This window comes from Hyperolius riggenbachi, chromosome 7 (assembly GCF_040937935.1).
Source record: "Hyperolius riggenbachi isolate aHypRig1 chromosome 7, aHypRig1.pri, whole genome shotgun sequence".
NCBI lineage: Eukaryota > Metazoa > Chordata > Amphibia > Anura > Hyperoliidae > Hyperolius > Hyperolius riggenbachi.
This window is the reverse complement of record NC_090652.1, coordinates 34586447-34602232: the sequence shown is the minus strand read 5'-3', so window position 1 is coordinate 34602232 and position 15786 is coordinate 34586447. Positions and strand designations below refer to the sequence as shown.

Genomic DNA, 15786 nt, shown 5'->3' with positions numbered 1-15786 from the left:
GCGGATCTCCGCCTCTCCCTGCCCCTTTCTATGAAGAAAGAGTGAGAGGGGCGGGGAGAGGCAGCGATCCGCCGCGATTAACATCAGTAGAGGTAGAGCTGCAGCTGAAAGTTCTGCCTCTTTGAGGAAGCGCTGCCCGCATTGCCCCTCGGGGATTTGGGGGTCTGAAGCCCTCATTTTGCGGTGGGGATGCTCCGGTTTACTCCTGCTGAGACTACTGAAGAGAATTACAAGGTAAAAGTAGCAAAATGTATTCACTTCAGAGTCTCTTTAAGTTAATCACTGACTGTCTAGCTAAATACAAGTATCAAATACAGTAATAGAGCAATGAAATGAGTGAGAACGCTGTGCTTTTACACACAAAAAAAATGTTCTTGCTTTTTTCAATATGGCCTGGAGATGCTCTCTGAGTGCCACAGAGTCTAGCAAGGACAGAGCTCTGGAAATGGCTTTATAAACAGCAGGGGAAGGCAGAGCCTCCCCTCCTATGATTGGTTGCTAGGGCCTACATTGGGGGCCTCTGATTGGCCCAATGACTTAATTTTTACCAATCACGGATTTCTGATCCGTGACCATGGCCATGTTCACAGCTGTGATCCGCAAAACAACTGCCAAATCCATGAATTGATATCGGACAGCGATCACTGATTCGGATCACGATGTTGGATGATGAAAAAATACTTGACAATCACGGGTATGTCGTGATCATGAGTTCCATCCGAGCAACACTGGTTGGGAGCTTTACTGCTCCTATTTTCCAATGATGATATGTTACTAATATCAGGTGTAGTGTTTTTTCATCTCATTGAGATTCAGATTGATTGTCACACAGTGTGGTCTTTATTTATATTCTGTGAATGTACCATATATAGTTGGTATCCTATATCCTTAAGCCTCTCCACTTTTCTGCTACTTTACGGTCAGTGATGCTTATCCGGATTTCGGATATCCAAACTTTTTTACACTATCCGATTCGGATTCGGATTCCGGATTTTTAAAAAAATCAAAGCAGCTATCTGCAGCTAGTTTGACAGCCAACCCGGATATCCACTGATTTCTCCCAGATATCCGAATCTGGATTACAGGTTCAACAGCAACACACACAGCTCCTCCTCTTCCTCCCTCTCGCTAATATTGCCTTCAAGGGATTTGTAGGATGTCAAAAGCCAGCTTACATACATTGGCCAGGAATCAAACCCAGGTCTAGTGCTTGGCAGACAGCTCTCCTCACCACTATACCACCAACACTACATGCTGAAGCCAGCCTAGCATGTACCATTGTGATATACCCAAGAGAAAAATGAGCTTGCTTATCTGCCTAATTTGCTAGATAAAAGCAGTGGGACACATGGTAAAACTGCTTACAAGATTCAATTCAAGACTTCAGAATCAGAAAGATCATGTGCCCCCCTGAATGATGATGCTGGTGTAACACACACAGCAAAGGACAGCAATTTGAAGGCTGGAAGATTCCAGGGCAAGGGTGGGAAGGATGAAAAGCTAGGTGGCCATGCAACCCTTCCCGCTAAGGATGGCCTTGCATTTTGTGTTCAACAGTTGTCCGAAGAAAACCCCAGATAGCCATTTAGCAGCCACAACATACATGCAGTCCTTGTGGCACAATTGGTTAGTACATTTGGCTGTTTACCAAAAGGTTGGTGGTTCAACCACACCCAGGGATGGCCTTGCATTTTGTGTTCATCAGTTGTCCAAAGAAAACCCGTGCACGCAGCCGAAGTCTCTCTGACGTCACTTCCGTGTTAGTGACGTACGCGGAAGTGACATCAGAAAGACTTTGGCTGCGGTCCCCGAGCGGCTTTCCTATGAATGTTCACCGCTACTCATCCCTGCACTATGGCCCCCGTGATGTGGTAAGCTACAGCCTTTAGACCAGATGCTAGCGACACACACGGGGAAAGAGGAGGGGACAGCAGACCGCGGACAGAAGAGGGGACGCACGAGGACACGGGACAACTGACGTGGACACAGGACAGAAAACGGGGGTCACGTGGACACACATGGAGTCGGGACAGCAGATGGGGAAATGGGAAAGAAGACAGTGGACATGGGACAGAAGACAGAGACTCAGAACGGGGCAGACACCCAGCCAAAAGTGTTGCATTCGGTCCATAAGACGCAGGCACTTTTCCCCCCCATTTTGGGGGGAGAAAAAGTGCGTCTTATGGTCCGAAAAATACAGTATACATGATTATTGTAAAAATTAAGCACTTTTGTTATTAGATTATTTACACTGGAGCTCCTCTTTAAAAGTGGTTTGTCTGTATATACAAACACAATTGAATGGTTGTTGTAAAGCAGTTTTAGTACAGTAATTGCAGCAGGGTAAATGAATGGGAAAATGGTGTTTTATTGTGATGAACCGGGAATATAGGAGAAAGCAGAGTAAGGCTAATTTCACACCAGGACGTTGCGTTAGAGGGGGCGTTAAGGTCGCATAACGTCCCCCTAACTCAACGCCTGGTGGTGCTGGATCTGGACGTCAGAGTGAGCCGCGTTGTGCAGCTCACTCTGGCGTCAGTGATGCCGTGATGCGCACTCTTGTGCGCATGCGGCATCACGTGGTCTCGCCGGCCAATCGCCGCACAGAGTGGCTGCTCCAGGAAGTAAACACTGCACGTCATAACGTGCAGTGCATATTAATAAGCCATGTGCCTGGCCGCTCTCCGCTCCTCTCCAATATTACTGAACATGTGCAAGCAGTCTAACGCGGCTCAGCCGCGTCCAAAGTACTGCATGCAGTATGTTGTCTTGTGACGCAGCGTTACAATGTAACGCAACGTCCGCACTGTGAACAGCCCCATTGATTTTTCATTACTGTGCGGTGGGCTGCGTTACAGGCTGCTCTAACGTGCGCCTGTAACGTCCCACTGTGAAACCAGCCTAAAAGTAGAACAGGTCTGTTTCTGGCATACCTATAACATTGCCGGCAGGAGATTTGGGCAAAGCCAATAAACGGCTTACCCTGCTCCTGCACAAGTGTCAACAGCATTAATTACTATTCCCCCTCCAGGCCGCCATGGATAGCAGGTAATGATGTAATTCGGCTTCCAGCTATTGCTGGCGGCCGAATTAGTGTTTTTGCAGTGATTTGTGCTTCGTCACCTCACGGCACCCAGATCTCTCAGTGAGCACAGCTATAGCTGCAATTCCTATTAGGGCCTATGGTGGCACCAGCTGCGCCCAAATCTCCTGCGCTGTTTATACTGCGCTCACAGTTTCTGGACTGTATCAAGTTTCCGCGAGCAAATGCTTATGGAAATCTGTGATTGCACACAGAAACGCATGCAAATATACTAGCGCGGCCGTGATATGAGTTATCACGGTTTAGTGAATCAAGCCCTTACTGTGCAAGGAGCCTTATGCTACGTACACAATTGAGATAAAAGTCTTTGGAAAAGACAAGATCACAGACCAATTTTACCCCCTACGCACATCAGTATCTGCAAAAGATCAGTTCCTGCAAAATACATTCATAGTCTGATAAATGCAGATCTAATACACACCTTAACGGACAATCATCTGCAGATCAGATCTTTTGCAGGAACTGTGAAATAATCAGAAAAAGGTCCCAGTGAGCACTGCACATGTAATATAATATAAAGACAAATGTGCGTATCTAGAGTATACACAAGATATCAAAACAAAGAAGAAAAAAGTTCTCACAACGTACCACCTTTGTCAGATTTTATGAGAATATCAAATTTTATTAATCCTTGATAAAACATATAGAAACTACTCATTACAACATCATAGATAACAAGGACAAGGTAGACAACAACAACAATAATCATAATCATAATAATAATAATAATAATAATAATAAAAACATCCCATAATAAGCAGGGCCGGATTTGAACTTTCCAGTGCCCTAGGCCTGCTGTCACCTACAGCCCACCACCACCAAAAAACATTCTGTCCAACACTCTGACTAACTTTGATTGGTTTGAATGGGCTTATTTCAGGTATGCTGCTCTGCCTCCCATTCAGCCAAGAATCAGAGGATGCTTTGTCCGCTCAATAATTCTTGCAATTTGCGCTCCTGCCCGAATGTGCACAGCAGCGGATAGTGTTCTGGACATGCATACTTGAGAAATGACGCTGATGTATGTATTTGCCAGGAATGCATAACACTATACTGGCTTTGGTTGCTGTGCACATCTGAGCAGGAGCGGAAAATTACAGGGAGCGTGAGTGGCCAGAGCATGCGCTGCTTCTTTGTCCCCTGTGTGCGACTCGCTGCAGTCAGAGCCACAAACAGGTGGCAGGGCAGCTCAATGGAGAGAAGTCCATCCAAAACAGAGAACAGATATGTAGCAAACATCCTGTCAAGACCCACTTTGGATGTTTGGTTGTAATTAGAGTGGACCTGAACTCAGAACTTCCTCTCTGACCTAAAAGATACACAACAACACAATAACCTTCAAAGAAAAACATTTCTTTGTTACAGCTGATACAAATCCTGCAATAAATCGGCAGTGTCTACTTCCTACTTTCATGGAAGCAGTCTTATTGTTAACATACTGTGCTTTCAAATGAGATTAGATGTTGTGGCAGTCAGGTGACACAGGGGAGAGATCAAATTACAACTTCAGATTAGACACAGATGAGAGGGAATTAGACAGGCTCTCTGGTGAGTTTTGGGCCCCTGGGCCAAAAAAGGTCATAGCCTAGGGTCACAAAAACCTGTTTATTTTTGCAATTGTAATGGTGGCGTTTCTGACGAACATAATTCCCTGCCATGGCCGTTAGCAAAGTCTGAATCTCACGACATGTCTCATGCAGGTAGAAGGCATATTGTTGTATTTGCACTCCAATTTTGGGTTCCCCACATCTCTGCAAACCAAAGTTACGGGGGTGCAAAAGTGCTAAAATCCCCCATAGGCTTTCATTGCGGCCTAGGTTTTGAGGGTACAAAAGCGCAGGTTTCTTCCGAATGGTACGGCTGAGCAGCCCCAAATTTTCTGGCTTTATACGGAGTTTAAGGGGGCTCAGGGATAGTGAGTTTCGGGCCCTTACCTTACCGTTCGGCAGAAACCTGCGCTTTTGTAAGCCCCAATGAAAGCCTATAAGGAATTTTAGCACTTTTGCACCCCCGTAACTTTGGTTTGCAGAGATGTAGGGAACCCAAAATTGGAGTGCAAGTGCAACAATATGGCTTCTACCTGCATGCCAAATGTCGTGAGCTTTAGACCTTGCTAACGGCGCTGGTGGTGATTTACGTTCAGCACCAATGCTAAAGAACAAGCTTCTTTGACCCTAGGCTATGGGCCTGATTCACAAAGCGGTGCTAACAGTTAGCACGCTGGTGAAAAGCCCTTTATCATGCCTAAACTCAGTTTAGGCATGATAAGTTTAGGTGTGATAAGTTTAGGTGTGATAAGTTTAGGCATGATAAGTTTAGGTGTGATAAGTTTTTAGGCGTGATAAGTTTAAGCACCAACTGGGTTAGCACCGCAGTGCATAGCTGATCAAAAGTTTTGCGCTAGCAAAGTCTGGTGCACTTTGCATAGAGTTTAATGTCGCTGCTTTGCGTGCGGGACTTTGCGCGCGATCTAAACTTATCTAAACTTATCATGCCTAAACTTATCATGCCTAAACTTATCATGCCTAAACTGAGTTTAGGCATGATAAAAATGGTTATCACGCCTAAAGTCTTTAACTGGGTTATCACCGCTTTGTGAATCGAGCCCTATGACCTCTGTGGCCTAGGGGCCCAAAACTCAACAGTTATGAGCCCCCTAAGAATCCCTACGATGCTAGAAAATTTGCCACTTTGCCATCGTCCTTTTGAAAAAATGTGAGATTTTGGAAAGTGAAATAGGAAGCCCAATAAAAGCCATGGTAAAATTCAGCACGTTTGCATCCCCATAACTCTGGTTGATTTATCACCCACCGACTTCAGCAGTTAAAGAGACTCTGAAGCGAGAATAAATCTCACTTCAGAGCTCATAGTTAGCAGGGGCACGTGTGCCCCTGCTAAACCGCCGCTATAGCGCGGCTTAACGGGGGTCCCTTCACCCCCAAAGCGACCACTGCAACACTTGGTCGCAGATTTGGTCGTGATTTATTGCTTCCTGGAGGCAGGGCTAAAGACTGCAGCCCTGCCTCCAGTCGCGTCTGTCAGCGGCGAATCGCCGCCTCTCCCCCGCCCCTCTCAGTGAAGGAAGACTGAGAGGGGCGGGGGAGAGGCGGAGATACGCGCTGACAGACGCGAGTGGGGCAGGGCTGCGGCGGTTAGCCCTGCCCCAACCAGGAAGCGCTCCCCGGGTGTATCGAGGGGGATTTGGGGGTGAAGGGACCCCCATTAAGCCGCGCTATAGCAGGGTTTTAGCAGGGGCACACGTGCCCCTGCTATTTATGAGGTCTGAAGCGAGATTTATTCTCGCTTCAGACTCTCTTTAATAGCAAAGGCCCCTTATATCCTAGCAACACCAAATTTGCAAGATATGTTAAAAAGATAGTGGGAATCAATATTTTTTAAAAAAATTAACATTTTTAAATTTGGGGAATGCTCTATCTGAGTGTGGGAAATCTGAAAAAAAATAATGTGGGGTCCCCCCTCCCGAGGATCTGTAACCCCTTGTCCCCCGTGCAGGCTGGGATAGCCAGAATGCGGAGCCCTGGCTGACTAGGGCTTCGCACCCTGAGCTACTGTATACCAGCCCGCATGGTCCATGGTATGGGGGGCTCTGGGGGGAGAGGGGCAGCCAAGCCTTCCCCTATCCCCCCGCCCAGAGCCCTTGTCCAATCCATGGACAAGGGGCTCTTCCCCACCTCCGGTGCCCCTGGAGGAGGTGGGGCAACGATCCCGGGGCGGGGGGGTTCATGGTGACATCTGGGAGTCTCCTTTAAGAAGGGGACCCCAGATGCCTACCCCCCCCCCCCCCCCCAGGAGAAATGAGTACTTACCCATTTCCACAAAGGGTTGAATGAAATAGAAACACGATGAAAAATGTCCTTTAATAGTCTTAATCAACCAGAAATACTTGCCTGTAGCTTAAAAAAATCCCATGCCAATATCCTTAGTAATGATCCAACCAATACAGTATCCTCCAATCTTGCAGTTCCCGCTGTCCTCCCTGCCTCCTCACCTGTCACCCTCATCTAGGCTGGCACCTGGTGCACCCATGGGTGCACCGGGTGCCAGCCTAGGTGAGGGTGACAGGTGCAGCCAGGTGGGGAGAGACAGTGGGAGCCGGCAGCTATACGTCCTGCACAGGACGCATTCTAAGCTATAGTAACCGGCTCATGAATGAGTCGGTTCTTTTTGTATTGAATCAAATGAATTGGTTTAGAGCCGGTTCATTCGATTCAATACAAAAAGAACCGGCTCATTCATGAGCCCATGAGCCGGTTACTATAGCTTACAATGCGTCCTGTGCAGGACGTATAGCTGCCGGCTCCCGCTGTTTCTCCCCACCTGCCTGCACCTGTCACCCTCACCTAGGCTGGCACCCGGTGCACCCATGGGTGCATCAGGTGCCAGGCTAGGTGAGGGTGACAGGTGAGGAGGCGGGGAGGACAGCGGGAGCCGGCGCTATGCGTGAGCAGGATGCATTCTAAGGTATAGTATAGCTAATTGTGGTGGGAGATCTTCAATCAACTTAATTGAAGATCGCAAGATCGGAGGATAATGTATACGTTGGATCATTACCAAGGATATGGGCGTGCAAACTTTTTTTTAAAGGTACAGGTAAGTATTTATTGTTAATTTAGAATAATAAAATACTTTTCTCGTGGTTGTGTTTTTATTTCATTTAACCCTTTGTGGAAATGGGTAAGGGACCATGGACAAGGTCTCCTCCTGCCTATCAGCCATCTCCTCCTGGATGCCCACTAGTTTCCTGAAACTAAATCTAGACAAAACGGAATTTATGATCTTCCCACCCCGGCCATCCATGAACCACCCAGATGTGCATGTCACTGTTAACCACACTAGTACTACCATTCACCCTACCTCTCAAGCCAGCTGTCTCGGTGTCACCCTGGACTCCGCACTCTCCTTCACTCCCCACATCCAAAACCTCACAAAGTCCTGCAACTTCCACCTTCATAACATCTGTAAGATTCGCCCTTTCCTGACCTCTGCCACCACCAAACTCCTCATCCATGTCCTCATAATTTCCCGCCTTGACTACTGCAATGCCCTTCTGTCTGGTCTCCCTATGACCCGAACAGCCCCACTGCAGTCCATCATGAATGCGGCAGCCAGAATTATCCACTGCTCCCATCGCTCCACCACGGCGGATCCCCTCCTTGAATCCCTCCACTGGCTTCCTATCCAGTCCAGAATCAGATTCTAGATACTGTGTCTGACCTACAAATCTGTCCACAAAACCTGTCCAACCTACATTTCCGATCTTACTCAGAGGTACACACCTAGCCGCTCACTCCGCTCTTCCAATGAACTTCGCTTAACCGCCTCCTGCATCACCCAGTCACATGCATGCCTCCAGGACTTCTCAAGAGCTGCTCCAACACTATGGAATTCCCTACCTCCACCCATTAGGGCAGCCCCCACCTTCAACATCTTCAAGAAGGCCCTCAAAACTCACCTTTTCACTCTGGCCTACTACCCCTCACAAGTGCTCTAAACCCACAGCTGAACTCTGGTCCCCTACCTTTCGTGTCCTTACCTCTCCCTCTAGATTGTAAGCCTTTGGGCATAGTCCTCCTTCTTTTGTGTCCTACCTGATCATGCACCTCCATTACTGTGAACCCATGCTATGCATCTGAGTGAACCTAACTTGCCTAATCTCCATGCTCCCCTCCAGTGACTGACTAAGCATTAGAGTTGGGCCGAACCTCCGATTTTAGGTTCGCGAACCTGGTTCGCGAACTTCCGCGGAAGGTTCGGTTCGCGTTAAAGTTCACGAACCGCAATAGACTTCAATGGGGATGCAAACTTTGAAAAAAAAAATAATTATGCTGGCCACAAAAGTGATGGAAAAGATGTTTCAAGGGGTCTAACACCTGGAGGGGGGCATGGCGGAGTGGGATACATGCCAAAAGTCCCCGGGAAAAATCTGGATTTGACGCAAAGCAGCGTTTTAAGGGCAGAAATCACATTGAATGCTAAATGACAGGCCTAAAGTGCTTTCAAACATCTTGCATGTGTATACATCAATCAGGTAGTGTAATTAAGGTACTGCTTCACACTGACACACCAAACTCACCGTGTAACGCCGCGCAAACAGCTGTTTGTGTAGTGACGGCCGTGCTGGACTGGTGCGCACCATGGCGAGAGTGCAGGTTTTGGTGGCTTTACAGCCCATATGGTCGCCTGGCTGATGTAGCTGAATGACAGAACAGTGACTGTCCAGCTGATCAAATTTGGTCTGACCACAATGAGGCAACGACCTTATTATCGTGGGTGTGCCCCCCGAGACACTCATCTAGGCGCCGGTCATTGCTTCATTGTGATACGCAAGCCCCTTCACCACGGCAAGGTAATGATCACGAAGGGGAATGGGCGCATGTACATGCCTTTTCTTTTGTTGTTGCAGCTGCCCGCAGTGCAGCCAGAAAAATTAGGCAGTCATTTACACGCACCAGAAAAATTATTACAGCCTAAAAAATTCAGCAATCCGCCTGGAGTCCCGGACCCTGTTGGTGGTGGCGGAGAAGGTAGTCAAGCGGCCTGCAGGCAGACATGCTGTGTGGAGGGACTGAGAGCGACTTAAGGTGCGTACACACGTCAGATAAAAGTCTTTGGAAAATGAAAGATCACAGACCAATTTTACCCCCTTTCATGTAGTATGAGAGCCATTCTCTACACAGTCTATTCTATGGAGCTGAACTCCCCATCAGATAAAAATCTTTGCAAGATGCTGCACACAAAGATGCTGTACACATTCAACAGATCAGTATCTGCAAAAGATCTGTTCCTGCAAAAGATCCATTCCTGCAAAATGCATTCATAGTCTATGATATCTGCAGATCCCATACACACCTTGTTTAATGGACATTCATCTGCAGATCAGACAATTATCTGCCGATCTGAAGATCCAACCTGGTGGATCTGATCTACAGATAATTGTCCGTTAAACAAGGTGTGTATGAGATCTGCAGATATCATAGACTATGAATGAGTTTTGCAGGAATGGATCTTTTGCAGGAACAGATCTTTTGCAGATACTGATCTGTTGCATGTGTACAGCGGTCTTTGTGTGCAGCATCTTGCAAAGATTTTTATCTGATGGGGAGTTCAGCTCCATAGAATAGACTGTGTAGAGTATGGCTCTCATACTACATGAAAGGGGGTAAAATTGATCTGTGATCTTTCATTTTCCAAAGACTTTTATCTGACGTGTGTACCCACCTTTAGTCTTCTTGGGGCAGGCCAGGCAGCCAGTCACATGGCGTGCAGGCAGAGATGCTGTGTGTGCGGGGACTGACTTAGTCTTGGGGCGGGCAGCAGCCCTCCGGGATCCATGCCTCATTCATTTTGATAAAGGTGAGGTACTTAACACTTTTGTGACTTAGGCGACTTCTCTTCTCTGTGACAATGCCTCCAGCTGCGCTGAAGGTCCTTTCTGACAGGACGCTTGCGGCAGGGCAGGAGAGAAGTTGGATGGCAAATTGGGACAGCTCTGGCCACAGGTCAAGCCTGCGCACCCAGTAGTTCAAGGGTTCCTCATCGCTGTTCACAGCAGTGTCTACATCCACACTTAAGGCCAGGTAGTCGGCTACCTGCCGTTCCAGGCGTTGGTGGAGGGTGGATCCGGAAGGGCTACGGCGAGGCGTTGGACTAAAGAACGTCCGCATGTCCAACATCACCATGAGATCGCTGGAGCGTCCTGTCTTTGACTGCGTGGACACGGGAGGAGGATTAGTGGCAGTGGTACCTTGCTGGCGTTGTGCCGTCACATCACCCTTAAAGGCATTGTAAAGTATAGTTGACAGCTGGTTCTGCATGTGCTGCATCCTTTCCACCTTCCGGTGAGTTGGTAACAGGTCCGCCACTTTGTGCCTGTACCGAGGGTCTAGTAGTGTGGCCACCCAGTACAGCTCATTCCCCTTGAGGTTTTTTATATGGGGGTCCCTCAACAGGCAGGACAGCATAAAAGACGACATCTGCACAAAGTCGGATCCAGTACCCTCCATCTCCTCTTGCTCTTCCTCAGTGATGTCAGGTAAGTCAACCTCCTCCCCCCAGCCGCGAACAATACCACGGGAAGGTCCTTCATCCTCCTGACACGTTACATCCATAGTGTTGCCGCGTAACTCAGACATATGAGCTGGTGAAAATTCATCTGGCTGTAACAACAATGGCTGTGCATCAGTGATTTCAACACTAAATAATTCTTGCGAAGTGTCAAATGCAGCGGAAGTGGTGCTAGTAGTAGCGCTGGTGGCTGAGCAAGATGAGGTGTTCTGTGTCGCTAAATACTCAACCACGTCCTGACAATCTTGGGAGGTGATGGGACGTGCCTTCTTCCGAGCACTGTACTGTGGGCCAGGTCCACACGAAATTACATTTACACGACCTCGCGCAGACCTGCCGGGTGGCCTTCCTCTGGCTCTGGCACTACCTCTTCCTCTACCTGTTTTGTCCATATCGGGTATGCACGGAGTGGTATATCACACTGCGTGCACTCACGTAGGTAGGTGGGTTCACTTAACTGCACAGGTATGCGCACTGATGCGGTGGGTTCACTGAACAGAACAGGTATACAGTGGCGGGTTCACTAAACAGAACAGGTATACAGTGGCAGGTTCACTAAACAGAACAGGTATGCAGTGGCGGGTTCACAGAACAGGTATGCAGTGACAGGTTCACTGAACACAACAGGTATGCAGTGGCGGGTTCACTGAACAGGTATACAGTGGCGGGTTCACTTAACAGGTATACAGTGGCGGGTCCACTGAACAGAACAGGTATGCAGTGGCGGGTTCACTGAACAGGTATACAGTGGCGGGTCCACTGAACAGAACAGGTATGCAGTGGCGGGTTCACTAAACAGAACTGGTATACAGTGGCGGGTTCACTAAACAGAACAGGTATACAGTGGCGGGTTCACAGAACAGGTATGCAGTGGCAGGTTCACTGAACACAACAGGTATGCAGTGGCGGGTTCACTGAACAGGTATACAGTGGCGGGTCCACTGGACAGAACAGGTATGCAGTGGCGGGTCCACTGAACAGAACAGGTATACAGTGGCGGGTCCACTGAACAGAACAGGTATGCAGTGGCGGGTCCACTGAACAGAACAGGTATGCAGTGGCGGGTCCACTGAACAGAACAGGTATGCAGTGGCGGGTTCACTAAACAGAACAGGTATACAGTGGCGGGTTCACTAAACAGAACAGGTATACAGTGGCGGGTTCACAGAACAGGTATGCAGTGGCAGGTTCACTGAACAGAACAGGTATACAGTGGCGGGTTCACTGAACAGGTATACAGTGGTGGGTCCACTGAACAGAACAGGTATGCAGTGGCGGGTTCACTAAACAGAACAGGTATACAGTGGCGGGTTCACTGAACAGGTATACAGTGGCGGGTCCACTGAACAGAACAGGTATGCAGTGGCGGGTTCACTAAACAGAACAGGTATACAGTGGCGGGTTCACTAAACAGAACAGGTATACAGTGGCGGGTCCACTGAACAGAACAGGTATGCAGTGGCAGGTTCACTGAACACAACAGGTATGCAGTGGTGGGTTCACTGAACAGGTATACAGTGGCGGGTCCACTGAACAGAACAGGTATGCAGTGGCGGGTTCACTGAACAGGTATGCAGTGGTGGGTTCACAGAACAGGTATGCAGTGGTGGGTTCACAGCACAGGTATGCAGTGGTGGGTTCAATGAACAGGTATACAGTGGCGGGTCCACTGTACAGAACAGGTATGCAGTGGCAGGTTCACTGAACAGGTATGCAGTGGTGGGTTCACAGCACAGGTATGCAGTGGCGGGTCCACTGAACAGAACAGGTATGCAGTGGCGGGTTCACTAAACAGAACAGGTATACAGTGGCGGGTTCACTGAACAGGTATACAGTGGCGGGTCCACTGAACAGAACAGGTATGCAGTGGCGGGTTCACTAAACAGAACAGGTATACAGTGGCGGGTTCACTAAACAGAACAGGTATACAGTGGCGGGTCCACTGAACAGAACAGGTATGCAGTGGCAGGTTCACTGAACACAACAGGTATGCAGTGGTGGGTTCACTGAACAGGTATACAGTGGCGGGTCCACTGAACAGAACAGGTATGCAGTGGCGGGTTCACTGAACAGGTATGCAGTGGTAGAACAGGTATGCAGTGGTGGGTTCACAGCACAGGTATGCAGTGGTGGGTTCACAGCACAGGTATGCAGTGGTGGGTTCACAGAACAGGTATGCAGCCAGACAGGAACAAGTTAAGCCTAACTAATCTTTCCCTGAGAGACAGTCTGCAGCAGCTCGCCCTACTCTCACTAACGCAGGCAGCACACGAGTGACCGTAATGGCCGCCGCTGCCTGCCTTATATAAGGGGGGGTGGGGCTCCAGGGGCTAGTGTAGCCTAATTGGCTACACTGGGCCTGCTGACTGTGATGTAGAGGGTCAAAGTTGACCCTCCATGTGCATTATGGGGCGAACCGAACTTCCGCAAAGGTTCGCCTGCGGGACGCGAACGCGAACCACTGAAGTTCGCATGGAACCGTTCGCAGGCGAACCGTTCGGCCCAACTCTACTAAGCATTACCTTACTCATTAGAGATGGCCCGAACGGTTCGCCGGCGAACGGTTCCAGGCGAACCTCCAGTGGTTCGCGTTCGCAAGTGAAGACAAAGTTTTGCAGAAGGTCGATTCGCCCCCATAGTGCACCATTAGGGTCAACTTTGATCCTCTACATCACAGTCAGCAGGCCCATTGTAGCCAATCAGGCTACACTATCTCCTGGAGCCACTCCCCCCCTTATATAAGGCAGGCAGCGCCGGGGATTACAGTCACTCGCGTGCCTGCAGTAACTGGGGAAAGCTGCTAGCAGACTCTCATAGGGAAAGATTAGTTAGGCTCTTGTAAGCTTGTTAGCTTGCTCCTGGCTGATTCTTATTGCTAAAATTAGCTTGCTCCTGGCTGATTCTTATTGCTAAAATAGCACCCCACAACAGCTCTTTTGAGAGATAATCTTGTTCTTGTGATCTATTTTTTTTCTGTGTGTCCCACTGACACTTGTGTTGCATAGACAGCCTTGTTAATTCATACTGTGTGTGTGCCACTTGTAATACCCAGTACAGCATATACCTAGCAGTTGTGTTCAGTGAACCCACCTCACTGCATATACCTACCTTTTGTGTTGAGTGAACCCACCTCACTGCATATACCTAGCTGTTGTGTTAAGTGAACCCACCTCATCACAGCATATACCTAGCTGTTGTGTTCAGTGAACCCACCTCATCACAGCATATACCTAGCTGTTGTGTTCAGTGAACCCACCTCACTGCATATACCTACCTTTTGTGTTGAGTGAACCCACCTCACTGCGTATACCTAGCTGTTGTGTAGAGTGAACTCACCTCATCACAGCATATACTTAGTTGTTGTGTTCAGTGAACCCACCTCAAAACAGCATATACCTAGCTGTTGTTTTCTGTGAACCCACCTCACTGCATATACCTACCTTTTGTGTTGAGTGAACCCACCTCACTGCATATACCTAGCTGTTGTGTTCAGTGAACCCTCCTCATCACAGCATATACCTAGCATCCCCCCCCCCCCCCGAGATGGACAAAACAGACAAACCAGGTAGAGGAAGAGGTAGAGGCAGACCCAGAGGAAGGCCATCCGGCTCCGGCAGGTCTGTGCGAGGTCGTGTTGATGTGATTTTGTGCGGCCCTGGCCCAAAGTACAGTGCTCAGAAGAAGAATGCACGTGCCATCAACTCCCAAGATTGTCAGGACGTGGTTGACTATTTAACACAGAACACCTCATCTCCCGCAGCCACCAGCACTACTACAACCACCACATTCACTGCATTTGACACTTCGCAGGAGTTATTTGGTGGTGAAATCACTGATTCCCAGCCACTACTGCAACAACAAGATGAAGGCGCCAAGCAAGTTACACCACCTCATATGTGTGAGTTAGGCAACACTATGGAAGTAACGTGTGAGGAGGAGGATTATGAAGTACCTGCTGTTGGTGCAGTTTTGGAGGTGTCTGAGGCAAGCAAAGCTGGGCAGGTTGATTATGATGATACGGATCTCACATGGGAGACAATATGAAGAAGGGAACAGTTCAGAGGGGGAGTCAGAGAGGAGTAGGATGAGATAAGTTGCTGAAAGAAGCAGGGGCAGCTTGACATCAGAAACAGCTGGCGCCATGTATCGCCACCTATGGACAGCCAGCCAACATGCCCTTCAACGTTAGCTGCTGAGGCCACCATAGTGCCCTCACCCCAGGGGGGCTCAGCGGTTTGAACATTTTTTAGTGTGTCTACCTCAGATCGGAGTAAAGCCATCTGTTCTCTCTGCCTCCAAAAATTGAGCCATGGAAAGGCCAACACTCACGTAGGGACAAGTTCCTTACGAAGGCACCTGGAGAAAAGGCACAAACTGCGATGGGAAGAGCACCTGAGGAAAAGCAGCACACAAAAGAAAAGCCACTCTCCTTCTCCTCTTCCTCCTTTAGGTGCAGCGTCTTCAGTCGCTTTCTCCCTTGCACCTTCACAGCCACCCTCCTCTACTCCGCCTCTGACCTTGAGCGGTTCCTGCTCCTCTGCCCACAGCAGCCAGGTGTCCGTGAAGGAAATGTTTGAGTGGAAGAAGCCAATTTTTGC

At 48.8% G+C, this 15786-nt stretch overlaps 1 protein-coding gene across 1 annotated transcript in view; it reads left to right on the top strand.

The window, feature by feature from the left end:
- The window catches only part of LOC137525971 (histone H1.3-like), a 265301-nt gene that overhangs the window by 235787 nt on the left and 13728 nt on the right, over positions 1 to 15786 (top strand). The gene's annotated exons all lie outside the window — the stretch shown is intronic.